This window comes from Eutrigla gurnardus (assembly GCF_963514095.1).
Source record: "Eutrigla gurnardus genome assembly, chromosome: 10".
Taxonomy (NCBI): domain Eukaryota; kingdom Metazoa; phylum Chordata; class Actinopteri; order Perciformes; family Triglidae; genus Eutrigla; species Eutrigla gurnardus.
In genome coordinates, this window is record NC_139924.1 from 6,628,080 (window position 1) to 6,655,802 (window position 27,723).

The 27,723-nt window shown below is 42.0% G+C and overlaps 1 protein-coding gene across 1 annotated transcript in view; it reads left to right on the top strand.

Annotated features, from left to right (window-relative positions):
* The first annotated feature begins 244 nt into the window (after positions 1 to 244).
* grik4 (glutamate receptor, ionotropic, kainate 4) overlaps positions 245 to 27,723 on the top strand; it is a 182,894-nt gene continuing 155,415 nt past the window's right edge. Inside the window, exon 1 of the mRNA XM_084019062.1 lies at positions 245 to 442. The gene's annotated coding sequence lies outside the window, so the exon portion shown is untranslated. The remainder of the gene's footprint in view (positions 443 to 27,723) is intronic.

Sequence of the window (27,723 nt, forward strand, 5' to 3'; positions counted from 1 at the left end):
ATGCTTTGGAAGGTTAATGTATTGTTTACTCACAGCAGCGACAAAGTTTGATTTTATAAATCTTTTGAAAATGCTCCCAAAATGATATCCGCGACAATAATGTGTTTATGTGTCTGTATGACTAAAACCCCGAACTGTGTGAAATTGATTGCACGCCTTATATGTCTATTCCTCATAATATCATCCATAAACTGACTCAGAATTTTCTTCCTTCTCTTGCAGCTTTTGCCCAAACCGTGTGTGTGTGTGTGTGTGTGTGTGTGTTGTGCGTGTGTGTGTGTGTGTGTGTGTGTGTGTGTGAGAGAGAGAGAGAGACTCGGGGGCACACACTACATGTGTACGTGAGATGAGGAGAAGCTAAGTGGCTACCACAACCAACCCAGATCAGACAGCCTCCTGTGCAGCAAGATGGATTAGAGCCCCACACCTCAGGAGATCAAAGGTAGGGAGAAGATGTTCGGTAATCAGCCGTCACTCACCTGCCCTTTTCAATGACCGCGTGGAGAGAGTGAAGAAGAGTGAAGGAGAGGGGAGGCCATAATGAATCACAATGAGTTTCGGCGAAGGTCTCCCCGCCCGTCATTCCACAAACTTCATCATCTTTTGATGTTATAGAGATGAATGGGCGTAATGCAGAGATTTATCCGACTCTTTATCTCTTTTATTGGAAATTATGAGAGCCCGTAAGTGATATAAGCATAAAAAAACCCTTCTTGTGTAAATTGTGGATGAATAGCCAAAAAAACCCTAAGATCATGCCAAATACTCATCACAGCTAGGCTGTCATTTAAACACATCACTACACACACGTACAATACAAATATAAATGATGCACAGGTGTGTACGTTTTATTGTCATTTGTCACACGCAATGATAGAAAAAGGAAGAAAAAAGGTCTGAGGTTAACCAAGGTGTACACCCCTTTTCTCTTACTATTGTGATTGGTATTCTGCATGGCTCCCATCCGTAATATAAACTCAAGCATTGGTGAAATCGGAAGGGAAGGCAAGTTCTCTGAAACACTAACTGAATTAGAAGCAAATCAGGCTCGGTGAAGAAAAATAAGGAGGTAACAAGAAGGGGAACGGTTTAGACACCACAAAATATCCCCCGGATACACCAAACATCGCAGGCTGATAATATACTTAACTGTAACATCATAACAGCTTCCAGGGTCAAGTTTCCCTTTAAGCTGCTTGAGTACTTGCTGCTACAGAAATGATTGTTGTCATTTTAATTAAACGTACAAAAAGATCTTTTCTTCAAGGCCAGATTGAGTCCAAATTTCTCATGGCAACCTAACAGTGACACACGCTCTTTTCTGTGAGCACCACAATGCGTAGAAAAAGTGCAATTTTTCTTTTTCACCATCCCAAAATGTTTTTACAGCCTTTGCATGTGACACAAAAGCTGCTTATTGAACTAGAATTTATCACTGCTTGCATGAAAGGGGTTTATTTTATAGAGATTTCTTCAGCCGAGTGGTTTTCGTCCATCCATGTACAAATGCACCCTAAAAAATGTATTTCCCGTATTTTGTTTTTGCTGGTTTGCCCTCCTGATTCGTCTCGTCTGGTGTATGAACTTCAGTTCCCTTCTCTCATTTGAACAATTTAAGGATAACTGATTTTTAGCTGAACTTTCTGTTTCAGTACGTATCCTGGATTCGTGTGTGTTGATCGTCTCCATGCTTTGCATAGCAAAAACCCTCCTCTTTGCCGATCATCATCTTTATGATACGAAACAAAAAGTAGCCTTCATTATGCAAAAAGGTGAAGTACCTGCTTGTTTCTGGCTGTACTGGTACTGTACACCTGAGTGCACACTCCTCAGGAAGTAATGCCACTTATTTAGCCTTAGCCCTATGTCATATTACAAACTCTTGTGCAAGTGACAGAAAAAAACCCAATTGATATTCATATGCAGGATAACACGCTTTTCATATATTTTAAGCCACCATATCCCCCCACGGGCAGCAGCAGTATGCTGCGAATACAAATGCCAGAACACACAGTGCGCTGTAAAGACAGTGAATCTCTCTGAGGCACGAGTGCCCTGTGAAATCTGCTACTGACAGAATTTGACTTTTGGCTCAAGGAAAGTGGTTTGAGGAGATGGTTTCAATATCATTGCCCACATGTGCAATCTTGCATGAGATGCAAGTATTGAATATCACTTTGGAGCAGATGGTGTATTATAGTCCCTCCGTGTGTGTCAACCCGTAGAATTCAATATTGCCACTGGGTAAATCCTTCTGCTCAGCCTTACTGGAAACGTTGAACTGGTTCTGGTGAGCCACGCTCATAAAAATAATCTTTGGCACACTTTGTTTACTGCATCATTGATGCTCTATGTTCTGATAAGAGAAGCATGTCTCATGAACTCCTTCCTTTCCTCCAGACGAAGTGTTATGTTGTGTGTGTGTGTGCGTGTTTAATGAGTTTGTTATCGTGTGTTGACTCAAGTCGTGAGTCTGCCTGGGCCTGCGTTGATGCAGGACCACCTGCCTTCTTCCTGCCTCCTTCTCCTCGCTGCTCCTGAGAAGTAGAGATAAAGCCCGCTGATGTTTGTCTGCTCCCTGACAGATTACTGAGGCAGACAGATACAAGGACTGAGGCAGACAGCTACTGTATACCGGAGGCCAGAGGAGAACTTGTTTTGGGATGCCTGAGCTGACCACAACACCGATCCAGCTCCAATGCCATCTGGCGTCTTTTAATGTGCCGTCGCCGCTCGGCTAATTACTCGAAGAGAAATTCATGCGAACCGATGTGGGAAATATCTGGAAATGTCTTTGAACTGGGAACTTTAAGGTGCGTTCTATGAGATTGAGAGAGTTCAGATTGTTCCACTAAAAGTGTGCACGCCGCTCGACTTTGTCAACAAAAGGAGAAGCTCAGATAACAACACACACAGAGGGAGAGTGACTTAATTCTCTGTTCATGTAGACATTAATCCACTATATCTCTACAAAGCAAATATTTGTTTTACTGCTATATTTATGCTCTGAATGTCATATATTGCTCTTTTAGATGATAGCGAATAATTAAACATAATGTCACTGATTTCCCTTTGATTAAGGACGATATAAATTTAATCAGCAAATCATTATTACATGAGTGAAGAATGTCATTGCACTCAGCAGGTAATCAGCAGGTTCTATTGGAAACGCATATAAATGCACTGAAAAACTCAAACGAAAAGTTTATTTGTACGAGATCTAAAAGTGTATTTCTGTGGACTGAAATGATAAGCGTGATGAAATTATTTCAATTTATGTTCAACTTCTTTCAAGAAATGTCAAGAATTAAGTGTTGACTTTAATGGATTCTGAAGCGATGACGAGAATAAACCTTTCAGAGTAGTCAGTTAAATAGATTTTTTCTCTCCAATTCAATCACAGATAAAAGGATTAAATAAGTGATTCACAAAGAAAAAACATTTTTTCAAACTTATTGTTGCTAAAGTGATGTGCTGTATTGATAGAGGTTATAAATAGGGGCTGCAGTTGTTGTGTGCCTGTAATACGTTTTAACTTTGCTTCTAAAAACCACACTGGATACTCATTATTCCTGAAAAGTTGGTAATGGACTGTTAATGGGGTTTCTCACTGTGAAGTCTCTCATCGATGGTAATGAGTAGGCATTCGGACTCGGGGAAACAAAAATCCAGTGATCTGCATGTGATTGTGTGTGAGCCTTCATGTGGATCTTTTGTATGTTTACCCTTCGAGCAACGGCCTGTGAACATTCGGGGTATCATTAAAGAACACGGTCAGTGTGGAACCGCCTAATTAGGCCTCTCCTGCTTCTGCGGAGAACATTTCACAGGCTTTCTTGGACATCAACTGTACCTCTTGCTTTACTCTTCTTCCCAGCCCTGAGCTCAACGGAGCAGCTAGAATTGGAGGTCTGGTCTGTGTGCGCTGAAGAGGCCCTTGTGCCTTTGTGCAATCCAGAGGTGTGTTTTCACAGCCCTCCCGCTCGAAGGCTCAGAATAGAGAAAGTTTTTTAAAAAGGTGTAGAAAGGTTGATGTGCTCTGGGCCGTGAAGGGGTCACGGAGAGGGGAGACAACGTAGAAGATGAAGTAGGTAAAAGTCAGAACAAAGTAAACGGGGTCAGCGTGTAGAAAAGGGGATTATAGATGGATTGCAGGGTTCTGGGTGCTTCATAACTGCTATATTAAAGTGTATATTACAGACTCCAGCTCTCTGTTACTGTTATTTCAAACTGTTGGTAAACACTATGTTCGTCGGTTCTGTTCTGACTCCTGTTTGATCAGAGCTGTTTAAATAGTTTGTCTCAATATTTATGGGGCCAATTGTGAAGATGCCTGGTGATTGTGTCCCAACAGGCGGGATATAAATTGTTCATTGCTCCTCTCACCATGTGGTAGACAGGTCCGCCCATATGCCTGACAGCCCCGCTGGAAAATGAAATTAGAGGAAAGGAGAGACTTACGAGCGGGTGCAGAGGACAAGGGATAATACACGATTCCCCCGCAGTAAGCTGCGGCTGTGTGGCACGCTGGATATACACGGGGAGGACGCGCGGCGAGGGGATCCGAGGGTTTAGAAAGAGTTAAGAAGCCGACTTTTACAAGGTGAAGTGCAGCTTATGAAGGAAGCTCAGAATGAATTAGACAGTGCAACTGCTATCGAGAGTCACTTACTGACAGAATGACAAATGGTTTGTATAAGGCTACCTCTGGTAAAATGGGGCAGCTCTCTGCATCTGCAGATTTAACAGTTGTAGAACGTACTGTACGTAGTGAACGCAGCCATCAGACAGGAACATTACTGTACACACATACTGTACTCTATCGCCTTGTAGAAATACCTGGATTATTGTGTGATAAATGTAAGTACATGTTCAATAACATATGGGTGAAGGTTGAGGTTGCTTTCAGTTGTGGCAGCATCTGGCCAGTGAATAGCAGTCGCATGTGACAGTTAGCTGTACAGAACTGTGAGTATTTCAATACACAGCCCTGTTATGGGAACACTATTTCAGTTTATATTCAGAAAAATAATGGTTGGATTGGATGCTGCAAACATGTTTTAAGCTTAAGCTTTTGCTAAAGTATGTGTTTTTGATTTAAATGTAACAACAGGATAGGAGTGAAAAACAAAACAAACAACCCAAACTTAGCAAGGCAAGGCAAAGTGCTTTACATAAAACATTAAAAGCATTGGAGAAAACATTAAAACAAGCCAATAATAAAATAAAGTTTAAAATAAAAACAACAACAAAAAACAAGAATATCAAGGAATAGAAAATACAGTGCAGCATAAGAAATTCATAAATAGTATTGTTTACTGAAAGGCAGCGGCAAACAGAAAAGTCTTCAGTCTTGATTTAAAAGAGCTGAGATTTGCAGCAGACCTGCAGCTTTCTAGAAGTCGGTTCCAGATATGTGGTGCGTAAAAAACTCTTGAGAGAACCCATGATGATGGAGGCTTTGTGTGGCTTCCATTCACACATTCATTACTGTGTGTTCAAAAGAACCGAGCAGCGTTTCTCCAACACTTCACCTTTGGCGGTTACACTCTATATCCTGTTGTGCAGCCTGTGAACACGGTGCAATGGTTTATGTCAGCATTATTAACTGCCGTTGGGCTTTATCGGGGCACAGCGGTGCATAATTGGAAAATCTAAACCCATGAAACCATAAGGTCCCCTCCGCCACTTGCGTCACGTTTATTTATGAATGTGTGCTGTAATTTCTGCTATCTAGTCTTGGAAGTATATAAATGATTCACGGTTAAACTCAGTGGGCACAAATCTGAAGTGATAATTCACTAGTTTTGTTGGTTTTTCTTCCGGTCGTATTTCTGTACGTTGAGTTAACGGCCGTGCCTCTCTTTATTGTGAACCAATACTACCTGTTGAATGGCAACGCTGGTCCTCTGCAGGTACTGACAGGTATGACATCAGAGCCAGAAGGGCGAGGAGGAGGAGGAGTTCCAAGGAGAGGTCAAATTAAAGATGGAGAAGAAAGGCCATGAGGTGCAGCAGACGAGAAAAGGGGTAATAAGGAGTAGTAGAGTAGAGAGAGGGCGGTTCAGGAAAAGGAGGAAAGGGAGACTGTTGGAGGATTTAGCAAGAGGGAAATACATGATACCTCTCATATTAGAAACAGTATGCAAAATAAGGAGTTTGTTGAGTGAGTGTTTTTTAGATGCGGCCAGCAGGAGGATGAAGGGCAGCGGCTGGTAGAGAGGCTAGACGCCACAGCTGGCTCCAGCGGTGTGTGGTGAAGGGTGCTATTGTTTCAGCCTTTGTAGACGTGCTCCAATCCCATTTACAGTGGAAGCGGCCGCCAGTCGCACCGGAACTGGCTGCTGTCACTGGGTGAGCTGGCTGATGGATGGGGAGTCCTTTGCGTGGCGGATCTAACGGTAATGGGGCAGGAAAGGTCAGGGCTGGATTATGACTGCTTGGTGGCATGGAGACAGAGGTTCTGACAACACTCTCGGCTAATGTCTAGTCGATAAAAGCACTACGTTTCATTAGACTCTGCTGATAATTGAACGGTCGTGGCTAGTTAGCGGTATTAATGGGTCCAAAAATTGGACACACGTCCTGAGCCTGGATCTGTTCTGAAGTATTCAAAAGGTACACTGAGTACCCCTCCAGCCCGAAAATGATACCCTTTGGAGAAAATACCAGTCACAGCAATATATAAGATAGTAATTAACACATTTTTGAGACACTCCGTTTCAGACATGAAGATCTCAGCTGGCCGTGCTCCTTGTCATAAGGGGAGTGGAGCACTCACACGGAGTAGCCAGCTTAGTGCACACGGAGCAGGGGGAGGATTTGTCTTGCGACTTTGGCTCTGTCACAGTCTGAGTACGAGCGAAATGTATACTGTTAAAACTAGAGCTGATCTAGAGCTGTGCAGCTGATTCCTCTGGTGTTTTTCTGGGACACAAAAGACCTTCGGCCTGGTGGGAATGATCTGAAATCTGTCACGATGCTGAAAAGCCTGATGCGTCGTCTTTGGTCACCTTTTTTGTTCAGCAATATTACATTAAAAATAAAGTGATTTTAAAAAAGGGAACACGTTTTAATATATCAGTAATGCTCCAACATTATTAATTAAAACATATTGTACACACACATACGGTGAAGTATACACAGAAAGTTACATTTCTGTGCTTTTATTTTTTTAAATAAGCTTCCAGAAACCTCTCAACTCTTAATAATCAAGGACTGCATTCGTATTGAACCCTGTCACAGTCCATGCTGTACTGAATTGAGCGTTGGGAATGTTGTCGTTGCTCTTTTAGTTTTTCACCGAGCCGTGAACAGTTCTCCCGTGACCACGCAGGTAAAGAGGATCAGAAAGATGGCAAAGAGACAATTTGCTGTGGAATGAGCCGGGTGTTTGCCTGTGAGTGACAGGTCCTTATCAGAGCTTCCACTGGCTGATCAAAGATGGAAGGGGGTCGGGCTGAATTAAATACCAGCTAATTAAAATGTCAAGGGAACATGCCAGCCCTCAGTAAATGTATCTCAATGCCAATGTCTCAATGAGAGAGAGAGAGAGAGAGAGAGAGAGAGAGAGAGAGAGAGAGAGAGAGAGAGAGAGAGAGAGAGAGAGAGAACAAGGAAGTAGAATAAAAGAGTGTTATCCCACATGTTGAAGTACATCTGATGCCAGAGGAAAGATTGTTCTCTGTGAGTGTTCGGTAACGATCACAGATGTGTTGTTCCATGACATCCTGGTTTAAAGGTCCCACCTGTGTTTCCAGTTGATAGGTAGTTGTGGCTTTAAGCAGTTTTTACTGGGAGTTTGGCGAGAGTTCTGTGGATGGATGGATGGATGGATGAATGGATGGATGGATGGATGATGGATGGATGGAGGATGGATAGTTGGATGGATGGATGATGGATGGATGGAGGATGGATAGTTGGATGGATGGATGATGGATGGATGGAGGCCCCGGCCAAAGAAGCTAAGCATGCAATGGGACATCCATAAAAGGCCTGCTTTGTTTTCAGCAGACTCACTTTTTTCTCTGCGGCATGGCTGTTTTCAAATCTGCCATTTCCACATCCTGTTTGAGAACATGCAGTGTGTTTGTTTCCTTTTGTAATGATGCAGACAAACACATTCAGAAAAAATAGCTGAAGGGTATAGCTGACTGTAAGATATAAAATACCTGTGTGTTCTGTGGCATTTTTTGTATTATAGTATTACAATTTGAAAGGAATATCTTTATTGTATCTGTCTTATAAGGAACTGAAATAATTAGTGGATTAATAAACATCAGATTTTTTTATTTTATAGTGAATAATCAACAGATTGACAGAATAGCTAGTTGCAACCGTGGTTCTCTCCCACAAATGGAAAATAGCACTCAGTAATGCCAATTTGCTCTCGATGTGTGAGTCTGTGCCATCAGGTTGTCTAATAATCTAAGTGTGTGTGTTCATTCACACCAGAGTTTCTGTTGTGAAGGTGTCTCAGGCGGACTGACGCTGAGAGCGAATCAGCCAAATGAGATGCCATGTTGCTCTGTGGAAATGATTACCTCCGGGGGAGAGGCATTAGATTGATGAGGAAAGTCTTTGTCCCTGCGATGCACCAGCGCCTCCACCAGCAGCACAACACTGTTTGGACAGAGACAAGTCACTCCCTCTCACCCCAGATGACCTATAACACTTCTTTGAAGAGTTTTGTTGAAGAAAGTCTGTAGCCTCCCACCTCAGTTTGAAGTGACAAAATCAATTTAAGAATTGTGCTGTTTACCTCGAAGCTCGATTTCTTAATGTCATCAGTCTTGGCCTGCCTCCGCACATGCTGATCTCCATGGTTTTACCACGGGAGTCTGCAGTAATACCTGTATAGATCTTCAATCTGGTCCCAGTTGTCTAAAATGGATTAAAAAGCCCCTTTTTCTGAAAATGCAAGCTGGAAACTTTTTGTATGAAATAAATAAGATGTGTCACACACCCCTAATTAAGTTTCTCATCTTAAAATGTTATGCTGATTAATCGATAACTGAGGTTATTGATGCAATAAAGGGGGATTGAATGTAACTGTTCGGCCCAACCTTCTGAGCGTGATTGCCTCCAAGCTTGGAAACCCATTAATCAGGACTTGGTTGATCGCTTCTCGGGTCAGCAGTGATCTGAGGGGGGAAGCCTCTGGAGGTGGTGCAGCAGTTTAATAGCTCACAGTGGACAAGCCATGAAGCCAGATTGCAGCAGTATTAGTTGTAGTCGTGTGCCGGACTACTGATCTGAATGCAGCCGGCACACGCAGACCTCTGATGAGATTTTTGGGATCTCATTTTCATATTTCAGTCCATCCATCCATTTTTTTTCACACACTAAATCTTCTGTACATTCAAAGGAGACAAGTTAATAGATATTAAACAATGATTATAAAGGTATGTGCAGAGCTATTGGTGCAGACATCAATTAGATGGATTATGGGGACAGGTCTAATAGATGTCACTGACATTATCCTCGAGACTAATCACCACTCTGGGTTCAGATGGAGTCTGACAATGCTGGGATGGCTGGAGGTTGGATGCTGGCATCACCTCTGGAAGCACAACAGAGCACTTATTGGATGTGTGATTGAAATTGTGCTAATTGAGAGGAGCAGGAGCTTCAAGGTACCACGAGACCGAGGGTGGCGAGCAAAGGCGATGCCACTGCCTCCCTATCATTTTGTAGTTTGTGTTGTGAAGCTTCACAAGCTTGGGAGGCCCGTAGAGTAAATCTGTGACACTTTGTGTTTAAGGGTTCAGGATTGGGAGCATTTAGATTACCTCTGAACATGGCGGCCCACAGCTAACAATGCTAACAGCAGTGTACTGCAAATGTGACAGAGCTAACAGTGAGGAGAAGCCCAGATACGTTTCAGGTGTATCAAATGCACAAACATGCACTAAAAGCACAGGAAGCCCACAACAAAGAAAGGAGAGGCTTGGATAACAACACACACAGAGGGAAAGCGACTTAATTCACACACAGCTTCTGCGCCAGTCAAGCATTATTTGTGATTTTAATCTGCACCAACCAGTACACTGTTGAGGGGAGAGATTGTAGTCGGTGTCTTGCAGAGATAAATGTGGTGAAACTTTTTAGGCTTGCTCATTGGTGTGAAGTGAAGCTGTAAGGAGTTCCTTTTCGACATGATAATAGAGGAAAGTGCAAGAAAGGATAAGATCCAAGAGGTGTGGCTGAGAGAAAGTAATGACTAAAGGGGCACAGGAGAGTGAATGAAGACGTCTATTCGGGTCAGAACTAACATTTGTTACTCGTGAGTAAAATGAGCCTCTTACTCTAATTTTAGTGTAATTGGCCTCATTCACCAACCATTTCTTCTTAAAACCTACTTGACATTGCAATTTGTTCTCAGGTAAGAACAGAAAAGCAGCCACGGGGCGCCGGGGAGCGCTTCATCCCAGCGTTTCATTTAAAAAAGTGCTCCGAGCTGGGTTTTTTCAATGTTTCCATGACAACAATATCTTGACGACATATCACCACTCACTACTGCTGTATGATGAACTAGCACCACTTCTTTGCTTTTATTTTCTACTTGGGCTTCTATCTATTTGTGTGTCATTGTTTTGTTCAGCGTGAGGACCCGGGGATGCTCGCTTCATACTGTGTGTGGATTTGACAGCTGTAGCGTTCCAGCGAGGGAGATGATCCCACAGAGATGATTCGTACGCCGATCCCAGCACAAGCAACAATGAGCGTTCGCCCCGGCCGATCTGCTCCCACAAATGGGCGTTTCGGTCTTTGTTATGACACCATCTGTCTGACAGACTCGGCTTATCAAACTTCTCCTCCATTTTCTACATCAACATCACCGCTGCCTCACTGGAAAGTTCTGAGATTTTTAAACTTGCAGAGCGGCACAGAAAAGTTGGAGCGCTCAGGAAAAATTATCAAATGATACAAATTATTATTATGGCTTAGATCTAGATCACAATATTTGAAAGCATGTAAGTTGATAAATAATGTCTCTTCTGTAGCATGAACATTGGATTTGTGTGCTCACGGATCTGCAGTCTCACGCCCTTTTATGGGGACCGGCAGTGTGTTTACTTATGCAAATTAGGATCAATTGACACGCACCTTTATTTTAATCAAACTGATTAAAAAATGAAGAACACAGGAATAAATAATTCTGCAATTCAAAAACATGCTTCAAATCTGGTGCTGACTTTTCTTAGGACCTATCAAACAACTTTAAGAACTAACTTAGTAATATATTAAGTTATATTATATTAACTAATATATTAGTAAACGAGGCCCAGTAACTTTAGAGTAAATACAGTTCATTCAACAACATGGAATGGTATACATGAACTCAATACCAACCAAGACTGTTATTCTACTGGACGCTTGAATTCACCAGATCATTTTTGTAACATAAATAACATAAATCATTTGTTTGAATTAATAATGTTTGTATTGATTAACAAACATTTTAGTTTTTTCTAAAGATATTTTTATTCTATAATTCAAAGCCCTTGATTATCGATGCACAGTACACATTACCTCAGGTCAATGTGGTCAGGCACAGTTGACTGTAGCAGCTTCTCCATTTGAATAATTTATGAAATTCATGAATTGATTGTATACCGCGTGACCCATTAGTAGTGGAGTATGACGCCAAACCCCATTGTTGGCTGTTTAAAATGGAGTGGACACTTAAGACGGCCGTGTTTTCTATTCTGACTGCAGGATCTCACTTAGCATGCTGATCCGCCTCTGGAGTGGATCCTTAGGGAGCCGGGAGGCAGCGCTCTGAGTCCGGGGCTTAATTCTGGGGCTTTATCCTTCACCTTCTTTGGAGTGTGGCCACTCTCTTTTGATATTGATTCATACAATACTGTATATGTTTTTGAAACATGCCGCTTGAGGCATCTATTGGCATCAACATTGTTATCAAAGGAATGTGCTAATGTATCAGCCACAATCTTCTCAATTCATATCCAAATTAGATCAGTGGTGTAGTAATCCTTGAAAAGTGTTATCTCTCCAGGTCTCTATCGCATATTTGATCACAGCTTTAAGTGCTGCGACTTTGTAAAGAAGTAATTGACCTAGGTAGCAACATGTTTTGAAACAACCAGATTCAAATTCAAAGGAATGCAGCTTTTATTCCATCTTAGCTTTCCTTGAAATACACTCTTAATTAAAATGTGCTTATTTACAGATGACTGGACCTTCTTAATTTTGGTCTTAATTAGTGTGCAGATATTGTTCTCTGAATGAATGTCAATATTGGTCGGTTGGTCCATCCTCATGTTAGCTTAGTCATTTTGTGTCTTTTTTACACTGAAAAAATAATCAGAGGACTTGCACAATGGAGGAACATGGCTGCTGCCTTGTTCAGGTAAAGTTATTGTCAGCTATTTTATATATTCTGCTATGAACCAGAGAGAGTTGCCTCTAAGAGCTTAAACTGATAGTATAATAGACGGAAATTGGGAATTGTATGAATCGATAGAGAGCTGCTGCTTACAGGGAGTAGTAGTCGTTGCAGCAGTAGTCATTTTAAACGTTGCTGTTTAGGGAGACGGATAATACATACCCATCATTTGTGGTTTCTTCCATCAGTTCCTACTAGCACACAGCAGTGTGAGGGGGGGTTTCACTCCGATATTAAAACGGAGTCAGTCTAACATCCTGTATGGTGACAGTTATATTTGAGTGTTTTCAGAAGTCATCTCATTTCTCAAAAGCATTTCTTCTCCCCCTTCTGTGTGTTTCCTGCCAAACAACGCAGACACAATGCCCTTGGGCTCTGAAGTTTCTCAGGTGAACACAGGAAAGACATCTCTCTCTGATAGATTAGCCTCTGTGTCGCCTCTTCGCTCTCTTCCTGACTCTTGATGCCTCTCTATCGCTCTCCAACACTTTCCCCCCCCTCTCTCCCACGCAATCACATACACTCTGTGCTTTGTTTCCAAATTTGCGTGCTATTTATAGACGACACGTTCACAGAAATGTTTAAAGGTTTCAATACAGATCGAGCTCATCACCTTGACTTCCCAACAGTCGGTTTGAATTTTAGCTGAACACTATTTCCCAAGGTCATCGACAGTGAATCAGTTAAAATTGTAATTCTAATCCACCTCAGGTCACAGCGTTGTATGTGTCTGCAGTGCAGGAGGGAAGCTGACAGAGTGGATTAGGACCATCACATTTGTCACACCGCCTCTTTGGCGTTGAGTATCTAAACATTAGGCGAGTTGCACTCTGACCACCACAGAGTACATTGGCACAAAGAGCCGCCATTAATTCAGAGCACTGAGTGGTTTTTCTAATCCTTTATTGAGTGTCTCCATTTATGTAGCATCACACTTAATTAATTTGTTGCATAATACTTTGACAACATGTGAAAGGAACATTGACTAAATTAAATAAGACTACAAGAGAAAGCCACATAATATTCATCTCCATAACAACCGTGGCTGCTTTCTTCAGATCATGTTTTGTGTGGTTGTGCATGTACTTAATGAACACGCATGAACACTATAATGTCAATAGAATGTACTGACATCCACGCATTAAACACCAAAACGTGAGATTTAAAATAATATTTTTAATTTCCTTTCTGCCCCAAAATCCTACATTTTGTCAAATGTTGAAAGAACAGAGTGCTATGATGCACCCCTACCCTTAGACATCAATTCAGTTTACACAACATGGTGTGATTTCTTTAGTTTCGGCCATCATTTCTACTGGTGATAACACGTCACCCATTTAATATTATTGCAGAGATCTGAGGATGTGGTGACACCGCTAGACACAGTTTTAATTTTGGATTCGCCCCAGGAGAGCGACACACGCTGTCAGACGACCAGACAGGTTTTAAACACAGTTCCTGTAAAAATCCAATTATCACAAAGTAATTTTTTCCCAAATAAAAATAAGAGAACGTCACAAAAGTCTACAGTAGATGAGCAAACATGTAATGGACAGCTATGATGTTAAGTTAAATAACTATCCTCTAATCCTTTGTGTAGTGGAATTGGCATGTTATCTCTACAAGTAACCCTGTAAGCAAAATGTTATTAATTCTGCTTAAAAGCATTAAAAGCTTTATAACGAAGCCTCATTCCACACAATAAAAGCATCTTCCTGCTTTTTAATGAGTTCCGATGACAGATTTTCAAACATGTCACTGACACCAATTAAACACTGCTCCCTGTGTCCCTCAATATGTTGTTTGGAGCATCTAAATGATGGTTTCCACCGACTAAGCATGTTTTTTTATTAGCTCCAAGTCCAGATTCAATTAAATTGGCACGCTCAATTCAAACTCAGTGTAAAATATTGATTGACTCCCTCTTATGTGATTCGGTGTTTGTCATCTCTTTCAGGGTGTCGGAGATTCTATCAGGCAATTAGATCCACCACACAGCACTTATTCAACAAGAAAACATGTCCCTTTTAAACCTGTTGCTCCAGTTATTTCCTTTTTCTAAAACTGTGTTGACCAGGAGACATTCGGATGCCTTACTTTCATTACAGACCTGAACTAGCCACAGACACCTGCCTCGCTCGTGGGCTCACTACAGGAAACACTGCGATTAAAACAAGGAATGACGAATCTTTAAAGAAATTAGCTTTAACAATAGAGTAAAAGAGTGTGTAGGGGGGCACAGCGGAGGGTCAGGTGGACAGACAAAGAGCAAACCGATCCCTTTCTCACTCTCCCTGGGCAACAGTGTATTCGCTGTTGCAAACAAACTGCCATCTCTTTGTCCCCTCGTCTCTTTGCAGTTGCACCCTGCCTCTTTTCCAGACTGGCCAGATTCATCCTGGCTGTAAGTCTCACCACTGCAGCACTACCACAAGTCTCTCCTGCTCCCCGGACATGGCTCGTTCCCTATCAGCTTGACAGTGGCAGTCCACTGTGGGGGTAATATAAATAAATGTGAACACACACAGACACACACATTTCTACTGTGGCAACTGGATTTATGCCAATACTTGGATGGCTGCATTCTCCCGAGATTGTGTGTTTTGCTAGTAGTCACATAAGAAAAAGAAATACAGAAAGGATGATGCTGGGTAGCAGGAAATGGAGGTAATGATCTCATTCTGGGGGGTGTTCAGGACCGGATATTACTATTATGGCTTGAGTGGCTGTTCTCTGGGAGGTTTTAAGGCTATATCTTGGACTGATTGACTCGGGATGTGACTCGGTTGCAAAGAGGTTTCCTGGGACTTGCGTCCTAGCGTTGGATCAATGGTTGGTCGTCCTGGGTATGGGCTGTGTGCTGAGGCTGTAGTGATGGGGCCGGCTGTCCCTGCAGGATTCCTGTTTACTCTGCTGCTGTCTTGAATAGCTGTTTGACAGGCCACTGCTGCAGACGTCTGTCCACAACAACGATGGGCGATGCCATGAAACTTTCATCCGAGGTCTTCAGAGGATTAATCTCACAGACTTTGGTCTTCCGCTGCCCTTCATCTAGCGCCACCAGCAGGTTAAAGTTATAACTTAGTTACAGAAATGGTTCCCAGATGATTTATCATCATGACGGATGTTTCCTCCTGCACCACCATGGTGTTCTGATTTGTTTCTTTTTGTGAAATATCTCAACAATTACTGCATTGCCTGGAAATTTGATACGCATATTCATGTTCATCCCTGGAAAAATGCTTCTGACTGTGGTTATCCCCTAACGTGTCATTTAGTTTCATTTTAATAAAATAATTCACTATGTTTTTTGCTAGTCTGGCTAAACGGTACCAGTTTATGTGTCCTCAGTTTGAATGTCTTTAAGGGTGAAACCAGCCAACATTATGGAATGACTCTACTGTGTTCCCACATTTCTTCACCTGTTGGTTCTATTCTTTATCCCTCTCCTTGACAGGACTATTTTACAGCTCCGATGCACCTAATTCATACAGTCAGTGGCAGCGAGTTCATACATTTTCCATCCCGGTCTGTACAAATATTCCAAGCTGATTTCCATACTGCCTGGCAGGAGCCGCTGCTACAGAGAAAACAGTAGTAGCCAGACCAAGGCGCTTCGAGAAAATTAGTGTTCCATTATTTATGCTCCCCTCGCTAACTTTATGATGCCGTTAGGTGGTCATGCTGTTGTCCTCTGTCTCCTTTTATTAGCTTTGGTTCACCGTTGCATTTTAATGGATATGTCTAAGAATGAGGTTTCCTTGTGGCGAAGAGCTCGTTTCTCAGGCTCCGTGAAACAAAGGGATAGATGGTGCACATCCTCAGATGAGAGCACAGTCTTAATGAGTTTGATTTGTCTGCCTGCCAGAGTCCAACACTGAATGTGTGCTATTTCACAAGCTAAGCACTTTTTTTTAACGTTATTGGTCTTAAAGTGGTAGTGGCTTGCATTTTAGAGGCATCGACTGTGTATCTATAATGATTTTACCATAGAGGCCTTCTTTTATTTCATTTCACATTCCAATTTCCTCAAAAACCTGTTTTTATATTTATTTTTTATGGGCTCTCTGTTTACTTTGTGCAGTATTGACATTTGTTTCCTTGACTTATATACTTTTCAAGCAAGCACAGCAGTTTATACCAAAGTCTTACTTTTTTATTAACTGGCCAGAGGACGTAATGCTCAGATTGTTTTGGTTCAAGTGCGATTGCTGTTCTTGTGATGCCTCTTCTGTTTAGCGTGACCTGTTTGATGCTCTGACTTCCTGTCCGCAGGCACAGGACCTGAAGGCAGCACAATTGGTGGCTTGGCCACTTGGGCAGTATACAGAGTGGCAGCTAGTCCAGTGAAACGTCCTGTGGCTTTTTGTTTTCATCTCTTTTCTTTTGCAACACAACAGGAATGTGACTCACTCACTCCCTCCACTACCACTGATACGGTCTGTGGGTGCAGCTTACTCACAACCTGTATGAATCATAGGAACATACTGATATTTGAACAGGCCCAGTATATAAAGATACACACTGTCAGCTTGTTTTTATACATTCTCACGAAGACAACCACTCAATGTAAAGGGGCCCATCACTCCACTATGTGTATTACTTCGATTCGGACCCCACTGCGTATTATTTTTGAGCCAAGACCATTTCTATTAAATTAAATCTGTGTAGCACTCACCACCTTACAAAAACGAAATGTGAGGTTTGGTGTACACACTAATGCCCAGTCGTTACCGGAAACATGTGACAACATGGGAGATTGCATTGCATCTCTATGGCCTCTTACAATTAAATCAAGATTCTTCTTTTATTATCATTATCCTCTCTAATGTGCAAAATATATGTGGAGAAACCATGTATGTGCACGTATCACATTACCCTACAGAGTCATCATAGTTACTGGAGCTATTTATGATCATAGGAGGTGCAATTTAGAAATCATCTTGCTTAATATCAAATAAAAACAATCTCTAAGTGTAGTGAAGTATCCCGTAGATATTAGAAGGTTTCATTGCCTGATTAGAGCTGTCAGATAATGACAGAAAGGTAGAGCTGCATGGAAATTAAGAGTGATAAAAGAATCACCATTCATGGCCACAGCTCACTGATTCCTCCGCTCCGACATTAAACGCAGCGACTCTGGGCTGGAAAAGATGAAAAATCAGCCTGCTCGTATACGCAGTTTACAAGCCAGCTTTTGATATTGAAGTGGGATTATAGTGATATCATGCGCTGAAGCCTTCAGCTTATTTGGTTAATATGTTTCAGTCAAAGTGAGAAGGAGCGCTCCCCTTTTGCAGCAGCAATGGCGACTCTTCTCGGCTCCAATTCAAACAGGTCTCAAGCGTACCTTGGATCCCATATTAATGTCTGGTTTTGAACAGGTGAGCTTTAGTCATTAAAACTAGTTCAACACAGATATAATGGTGCTGATGATGAGAAGGGTAGAATGGGTGAGGAGGTCTGGATATCTAAATGCCACACTTGGGCAGCATTGACTCAGACAAAATGCCATTTCCCTCTATTGACTTCTTCAAGTCCAAGGAGGAAGTACAAAATAATCTTCTTAATTTAAATCACTCGTGGGTATTTTTGTTAGATTTTTCCTCGTCTAATATGAAACCTTCCCTAACATTCTCTTTGCGGAGGCTGGATTGCAGACTCAAGATAATGTCAGATTGTTTACCACTCTGCGCTCCCTTTATTTCCCTCTACCAAATACCAACTTTGAAGCGGCCACTGTTTTACTTTGCACTCCTGCATTTCTTCATTTCAGACGGACTAGAAAGTGGAGTAAACAAAAAAATAGCTACATGCAGAGGAGTGCATGTGCAAACACTCCCACATAATGTGGTAACACGGTGTTTGAAGTAGGACTTCAATTGGACACCCCTGAACAGTGTGCAACTCGCTATCCCACACAACGCTTCCCTGCTCCCTCAGATCAGCATTCAACCGTTTTCCCATGTGGCCAGAGCAGAGGAAAAGCCGATTGTTCATGTGTCAATGCAGAAGTGCAAAGATAAATGTTTTATTTGTCACAAAAGGGTAAAATGAGCTTAATCTCTTGATTTTATTTGATTATTTTATATGTTAAAATAAGTTCTAATGCTCCGTTCCATCCTTTTAATCAATTACTTCCAGACTTTTTACACATTATCACACGCTTTAAAGTGAAAAAATGAATTGGGACTCAGAATTTTCGAGCACCTTCATAAGTTGCTGTCTGATATAAAAATTGAATGCATAAATACATGCATTAGTGCACGTATACATTCTAATAAATGATTTCTTGTTTTGATAGAAGCTGCATTAAACCATACGTACAATATTTACAGTAACAAACTACATATTGGAAGGCTTACAGGAATCTGCTAACAGGTGGATTCTGTTGTTTTGATTGCCCTGTAGAGGTCATGACTTGCACTGTTTAATAGTATATATGGTATATATGGTATATATATATATATATATATATATATATATAAAAAAGACAAATCACAAACAGAGACAGTTGCTATTTTCTGAACTGTAACTAATAATTCAAGGTGAAAAGAACTAGGAAGTGAATGAATGTTGACAACATCTCACTGAAATTGGCTTCAGTTTGATAAGCTTAAAGGATTTATAGGCCTTCACAGGCTCTTTCCTCACCTCTTTGGAGAGGAGAGATTGCCTGGTTGTTCAGTTAACGTCAAACATATTTCGGATGGAAAGTGTTTTGGAGGAAGACAAGACAGAAGTAAAAGTGATGGGGGAAAGGAGACAACTGTAAATGATGAGATACTGAGGTCGATTTTAGAGTGAGATCTACAGGTGCATCCACAAATGCTGTGCAGGTACGGCTACATCACAAAGAGAAAGGAAAAGTCCCCCCATCTTTTATTTCATGTGGAAATCTCATCAGAACACTGAGCATTTTTAAGTATTTTGTTGAGCACCAGTTAACACATAAACCTCCTGTGACATTTGATTAACTTCTCTGCGTTGTTTTTCCTGTAAAAACCCAAATAATATGGGGAGCAGACGTGAGGTAAAGAATAAGAATGAAGTTGCATGGTCTGTATGGTGTATGATTAATGTTATCATCAGTTTAGCTCTTTTTTTTACACTGTATGAAGCTACGTGTACTGTAGAAAAATGAGCTAGTCCTACCATTTCATTTGCTTTTCTCTTCATCTGTGTCTGCAGCTTATCGATCATCTGATTGATTCTCATTTCATTATTAATCGCTGAATTCAGACCTGTTATGACAGTTAGTTGATGTGTGCTTCGTTAGCCTAATGGTAGCCCAGTGCAATGCGGTTGTACCAGCAGCATAGCATGTCTAAATAAAATAACCTCCACACTTCTTCTTAAAAAAGAGCAAAAACAATTCTGCATTTTTGTGTAGGTGTCCTCGTAAGGATAGAAGTACGACAAAGTGTGTGTGCATATGTGTGTGTGTGTGTGTGTGTGTGTGTGTGTGTGTGTGTGTATGGGCGAGAGAGAGAGAGACAGAGACAGAGACGATGCAGGTCATTGAAATGTAGACACACATTCAGCCAGATGCCAGGTAAATCAATCCCACACAAACAGATGGCAAGATCAGTAGGAGCATGATTCTCTCACCTCTTAGTGCTTCGCTTCCCCTTTGGGATTGTCAAGATGCCCATCTTCCACACTACGGACTTTATTACACACACACAGAATCTTTGCAGATACTTTCACACCTAGAAATGAGATCTCAGTTTTGATATGTAGAGGTTTCTTGGGGGGATGATACAGAATTCAGTAAGAAGTCTGGCCTAAAGGGGGCAAAGCACCATGAAAGAAGAATGAATTCAAGGTGAAAAATTTAACATCAGCGTCATCATTTCTTCAGAGAAATGTTCTTTTTTCTTGAAAATATGTGTTTAATGGAAGGATTTGTAGTGAGCTACATTTCAGCCGTTTTGTATTCATGCCTATTTATTAAGTTATTATTGCTGCTATTAAGTAGTGGTGAAAGCTTAATGGTCACTGCTCTCATCCTTGGTTGAAGCACGTTGTGAATGTGCTGAACCCGTATGAGAAGAAAGGGCTGATATATTCAGAAAATGCCGCAGTTGCATTTTTTTTTTTTTAGTTGGATGAAAAAATATTCACAGGCTTGCCTTTTCCCCAGCAGCTCACTGATTTTCATATTGACTCAATCTGTAACTGAGCCAAGATTGGGTCTGGTTTCCCCCTTCTGTGCAAACCTTTGCTTAAATTGATCATTTCCCGTTCTAACCCAGGCAGCTGTACAGATGTATTTCCAGAAACACACACAGCTGTTTTTCTCTGTCTCTCTCTATCTCTCTCTCACACACACACACACACACACTTTCACACGACCCTTCGGTAGTTGTTTTAGGCGCACAGCCGGCAGTTGGCCTCGGCGTTAAGATCTCATTAACCGGGCTCGCTGTCCCCGTTTCCTGGCACAGCTTTTGATTTTGTCAAAATAACTGATGAATGCAATTCACACCGTAGAACACGTTGCCAAGGATTCTTTCATGAATGAGCTGGCCTGCTCATAATGATGAATTGGAATTTAATTGCCACGTTGGTACAGTTAATGACAATGCAATATATCACACGGGGGATCCGGCCCACATGTACCCAGTTTAGTTTCTGTGGGTTTCACAACACTGCATTCTACGTGAACTCAGATTCTCCTCCCATACGTGGTCTTTTCTACATGACTAAGTCCCAGATAGAGTGTAAAACCAACCACCCACCAATGCTGTAACACCAAAAACAGCTTTGTTCTCCAGATAACATAAAATGTCTCGTGAAATATTGAGTCATGGGTGCTGCTGTGAGCTCTCCTGGTGCCTCCGATCTGGACGATGCTACGGCACAGCATCTCTGGGGGAAAAGAAGCTGGTAGACAAACACTGGAGCGTTTGGGAATAGGAAGAGAGATATGTGTGCATGCAAACCCCACCTCAGTAAACACTATCCAAGGTTATGGTAATGGTAAAGATACGGAATTTACACATGGCCACCTCTCATTGCAGAGGAGAAATTAAATCAGCAGCTTAATTTGTTCTCAATTAAAATGTAGAGCACAGCAAGCCCCAACCTTCTGTCTCCTCTTCCTTCACTTGCACTTTAGTATGTTCTCTGCCTTCCCTCCTACCCAGCCCCCTCTCTTCCCTTACTGTAAAACAAATACGTACAGAAGGCTTACACTGCACAAGTGGTTAATTAACAAATCTGGGCAACGGTTATTAGTTATGTTGCAGCAGTAGAACAGTTTCTACAGTAAAATCATCTGATTAGCATATTTCCAATTTACAAAATGTGCCTGATATTTAATTCCCTAGTTTGTTGATTCCTGCAAAAATGTTGAGCGAAGAAAGCTTGAAATATTGTCACAGAATTCAGTAGAAAGGATGATGTTCTTCTGAGCACCGAGGGACTCGCTGCACCCCTGCTGGTAGGGTTGGGTACTGTTCACTGTTAACTATACCTGAAATTTCATACAGGAAACCATTGGTACCCTTTTTTGGAATTTTACTCTTCCTATAATAACAAAAATGCAGTTTTATTAGTAAAACAAACCTATTTTAACATTGTTATTTATTTAGAACCATAAGTCATATCCTGGCACATCCATCAGATACACTTGTTGTTGTGTCTCTAGAAGATGTGAGTTCTCATCCCAACTCAGGATCCTTGACTCCTTGATGTGGTTGCTTTGGGCATCAACACAAGTTAGTTGTGTTCGATGAAGAGTTGAAAAGTGTAACTTTCACCACAGCTTTCGCCTCGCCACTCACTGTGACCAGCTCCCTCTGGCGTGGCTTCGCTGTGGCGTCGTCCTCTCTCCACCAGATGCACCCTCAGCTACCGAAAGTTGGCACCGGCTGATTTGACCCGAATCGGTTCTGACTCCGGTACCCTTCCCTGCCTGCTGTTACTGTCGACAAAATGGTCCACCAGCCTGCAATCTGGAGTCTGTGCCAATTACCGTCTCATTTCACAAATGATTCCTGAGTCTTGACCGACAAGCTTCATAAAAGATTCCCATTAAACGCTGCTTTGGTGCGATGAAGTCGTGGGATGTGATTCATCACGTGATGACGAGTACTGGGTGCGGTACGTTTTGGAATAAAACACGAAGGTTATTGAGCCCACGCCGTGATCACTCTCTCCAAAGTGACCGCTTGTGACTGCCCGCAGCCTGCCTTTGGTCTCGTGGGACCTGAATACCAACATGCTTTGGGGACGCTTGTGCTTCCTCAGCAAGGTCACTACGGAAAAAAAGCCACGTTGGCGGTCATTCTAGCTAAGCCGAGTCCTCAACCATTCAGCTAAACCAAACTGTGAATCAGTTCAATGTGCGTTTAAAACGGCTTCTAAAGCTGGATATTTATTATTTAAGTGTCCTCGTGTTAAAAGATTCGACATGAAATTAATCTCCTTACGTTAGACCTCAGATTCAAGCGAGGCAGAAATAGTAACATATTCTGGGATGGGGGTGAGCACTTAGTGTGTTGCTAGCGGTGAGGAGGTGTGGAAGCTGAAAGATGAAGAGACAGAAACGCTGCAGCGTGTAGGTGGCACCCACACAGCTCGGCTCGGCTTAACAGGGCCCCGCATTAGCTAGGAGACTCGGGCCTGTTTGTCTGAAATCTCTTTGGAAGGGACAAATCAAAGGCAGGGCAAGGGGCCATAGTACAGCTTACACACTCTGTGAGGCGGCAGCACATCTGTACATTAGTGTGCCAACACAAAGGAAACATGCTTGCTCCCTCGGCTCCTATTGATTGCTTTTCTACATCTCTCCCCTTCTCTGGTTTCGGAGTCCCCCACAATAAAGGCCCGTCTTCACTGGCAAAGCATGCAGGAGTTGGAAAGGTCAGCTGCAGCCCCTTAGCCAAATTCTGTGCATAATAAGCAACGAGCCATTGTTTTAAAGGCTTTTAGAATGATGGATGTTTGAATGGCGATTACAGGGGCTTCTTTTCTGCACATTGCTGTTCTTATGGTTGGTTTGTGTTACTGAACGGTTGGTCACAGCAGGATGGCACGTCTAACACATGCTAGTTTTGTGGCTCAAGGGATGGCAGCGTAGGTCTTTGGTTGGTCCAGACTGACATATCTCAACAATTAATGTCTTGAACTTTTGTCCATGATCAGGTCACAATTTCAACACGTCAGATACTGTGGTTCACCCATCAACGTCATCTATTTTCTTATTTTTTTTTTTCATAAATAGCATTGCAGCCCCCCAGAGCCGCGAGCACAGCTGTAGACTCTTAGTCTTGTTAATCAAACAGACAATTAAGGCTCCGCAGGCATCACGCATTATCGTGTCACAGCCTGTCGCATCTTCCACCTTTTAACACGACGCTGGCTCCTGTTTGGCTTCCGATCGAGACACGGATTAAACAAAATAGGTGACAACCAGGAGACGCGATTCGTGTCGTACCTGCTGAACTTATTGCATCATCTGCACAAACTGTGGGATCATCCTCTGCTTCTGTTTGTCAGTGATTGCTTCGTGCGTTTGTGATGTAATGGAAGCGTACGCGCAGCTCTTCGTTCACCATGCCTCTCTTGTCAGGGTTTTTCTAATTACTGCATGCTTCATGTCATACGGCTGTGTTTTAGGGTTCAAGGACTGCAGGGTATTGATTGGGGACAAGGGACTCATTGTGCAATTTGTACATAGATGTTATCCCTGTTCTGTTTGTGTGTGTGTGTGTGTGTGTGTGTGTGTGTGTGTGCTGAAGGCTGCCCACCCCCCCCACCCCCCGCCTTGTCATCTCCACCAAACCCTGACAAACATTAGGCTGACAGGTGGTGGCAAAACATGTCAAATCCAATGATTCATATTTTTCCGCACCATCTTTCTCACTCTGTCCATCCAGCCTCTAATCAGTCTCCGTCTTGTGTCAGGCCTGTGTGTGTGTGTGTGTGTGTGTGTGTGTGTGTGTGGGTTTGAGTTCGGTCACTTAACAACTCTATAGGGGTCTTGAAAGCGTCCCATCGGTCAAATATGATTGGTGGGTCGCGGATGAAAAGCAAATTGACCCAGAGATTGAATGTTTGCCTTTCAAAAAAAGGGAGCACGGGCCATCATTCAAACCTCTCCTTCAGCACCACATTCAGAGCAGGATCCGTTGACATTTAAATGTATTATATGTATGCATAATGAGAAAGGAACACTCGTTACAGTCAATAATGTATTAATATTCTGTCTCTGTACTGAAGGTGAAATAGCAAGGATGATGTTGCTTAAACAATGCATTTAATGAGGAATGAGTTTCCGTTTCATAGCTAATAATATGCTAATAATCGCAAATAATACGTAATGTATAGTAATGAGATTAGATTTTATTCAGAACTGATTGAGAACCTGATCAGCACACGTGTTCTATTAAAATACACTAGTGGTATTATGTTTAGAAAGTTTGAAAGCAATCATTTCTAGTTTTCATTGTTTCCAATTCCTCATGTAAATACTCTACCTTCCAATTGTATTCACTCAATATAAGCCAATCAGTTGGTATGAGCAGTTGCCTAGCAACTACTTTGCTTTCCGGAAAATATTATGACCTGCAATTACTTACTTAATGCTTTAAGACTTTTACCACTGTAATAGCATCTCTGTGCTGTATGCAGGGTTTTTTTTCCTCTGGTGGAGGATTAGGTCGGATACATGTGCACTTTCTTTGTTCTGAAACAGAAAAAAAATGTAAATCAGGGGGCCTTTCACATGCATTTTCATTAAAAGCACCAGTACAAATGAAAAAAAAAGAGAAAGCAGTTACATGTTTTGTAATGCCACTGAAATCTGCATGTTTGTCCGGCGTTCTTGTTTTCTCTCTCCGTTTGGGACGACAGCCTCGTATTCGAAGAGCAATAGAAGATTCCAGTCTCTTGTGCTTTGACTCTCTGATGTCAGTCACTTCAACTGCCATCAAACTCTCAGCACCATGGTGTCTGAGAGAAATGAAGAGCTCTGTTTGTTTTCATACACTAGTGTCAAACACAATGCAATGCACATTTTAAACATACAGTTTTGGTGATATTGTGGTAAGGCGGACATGCCAAATTTGAAATAAATACATATTTTACTTTCCCTTTCTAGTGAGCAATCCCTTTGTTAATATCACCCTGAGTTCAGAAAAAGTTCATCAGAAAATGATCCATGATGCCAAACAAGCCAATAACCAGGAACCTCTGATTAAAGACAGGCGTGCTACTTCTACGTTAATGGTGGAGCGGTGGTGCTGAATCCACCCAAACATCTGTCTCTCCTCCATTATTCACTACTGTTTAGGCCCCCTTGCGCAAGGCACTTGACTCTAAACTGAGGCACTGGGAAATTTCTCACTTATGATTGTGTGAAACCACTTATAAAGCTATTTATTGCTACTGCCAGTAAACCGTTGCGTTCCTTGGGAAGAAATAAACAAAACAAGTGTGAGGAAGCAGCATGAAGGCACGACCGTAAGGCTTAGACAAGACAGTAAAAATGTAATATTGAGCCATCAATCCTTTTCTTTTGACAGCTCAGTATGGGACCATTGTGTTTTTCCTGTTTGTGTGTGTGTGTGTGTGTGTGTGTGTGTGTGTGTGTGTGTGTGTGTGTGTGTGTGTGTGTGTGTGCTTTTCAGCAGGTGTGTGTTCGGCTGCCTTGTGTTTGCAAGCTGTGGTCAAGCTTCCAGCTGCCAGACTGGCACATGTCCACTGACCAGTGTTGTCCTAACAGCTTGAAAGCGTGCGTCTTCTGTGGGCAACAAATCAAAACACAAATCAAAACACATTTGGCTATTAGTGACTCTGATCTTTAGATTCCAAAACCCAAAGATATATCAATTCATAAATATCAATTAAATATATATAATATAAATATATAATAGAAACCTGCACATGTGCACATTTTAGAAGCAGAAATCAGAGAAAGCTTGGCATTTTCGCTTGTAAACAATCAGATGGCAATACACAGTTCATTCATGAATTAACTCAATTCATCTTTTGTAATATCTTGTGACGGCCATTTCTCACTGTATTCTGATCGGACTGATTCTGATTAATAGACCAAACGATTAAAGGGTTATTTTAATATCTAATATAATTGTCATATTTATCCATAATCAGGGTGGCACACCTGGTCAAAAAGAGTCCTTACTGCAGCGTCTGGAATTCATCCCTTCTCTCTCCCCCTTTCCAGTCTGTCCGATATAACAAAGACAAAAAGGCAAAAATAAAGAATGTTAGTTGGAGCACTGTTTTCTGATGAATTCAGTTCATTCCACCAACGAAATGATATATTATACCATATAAATTCATACATGTTGATATCCAGTTGTTTCTGGAAACACTCTGAGGCACCGTCTGTGTTATACATCTTGTAAAAGTGCTCTGTAGCCCAAAGGAGGATGTTGGCCAGCAATGTTCTGTCATTGTTGAGTGTGGAGGATAGTCAGCCTCCTCTCTGGGATGTTGTCCTTCCACTGGGCCGGGCAGCACAGCTGGTTGAGGGGTGTGAACAAGAGGAGCAGAGAGGAAGCAAAGGAGTGAGCGGAGGTGGGAGGAGGTGAGGTTGAGGGTGAGGTCACAGGTGCATGAAGCAGACGGGAGAAGAGAGGCGCGGAGTTGTAAGGGGGGAGAAAAAAGAGGAAAGGTGACATGCTTTGATATTCTCCTGGTGCCGGGTGGAACGGAGCATGTATCAGCGCTCCGGCTCTCCTGCCTGTTATTGGCTGATGAAACCCCAGTTGCAGTAAATGAAATTTAATCAGAGAAAATTTCCACACAGGCGAGCTGTGAAATTTCACAATAAGAATGATGTGAGTGTGTGTATGTGTGTGTGTGTGTGTGTGTGTGTGTGTGTGTGTGTGTGTGTGTGTGTGTGCACATGTATGAGCATGGGTGTGAATATATGCATCTGCGTGAACACACATACGGTGAAATGATATAATCTTGGGTCCAAGTCAATAATAATATGCAAAGTAGCTGTGGCTTTGCAGCTGCGGGGATAAGACATCAGCATCAAAAGCACTTTTAATCCCCTATTTCCTCCCTGTTTATCCACTTTTCATAACCTTTTTAAATTACACTTTACAGCTGTACCTTTGACAGGCTTTAATTTCACACTGAGGTAATTGTCACCTGCAGGACATTTTTTTGTGATTGCGTTGAATGCGCCTTACCTGTTGATAAAGTGTTTCACGTCCCAGAGCTTGAATTGGGATTTGTTATGTCCGGAAAGAGGGTTGATTTAAGCATTTTATGTCCTTAGGTTTCAACAATCAAGAGCAGGAAAAACAGCACTATAACTTAAT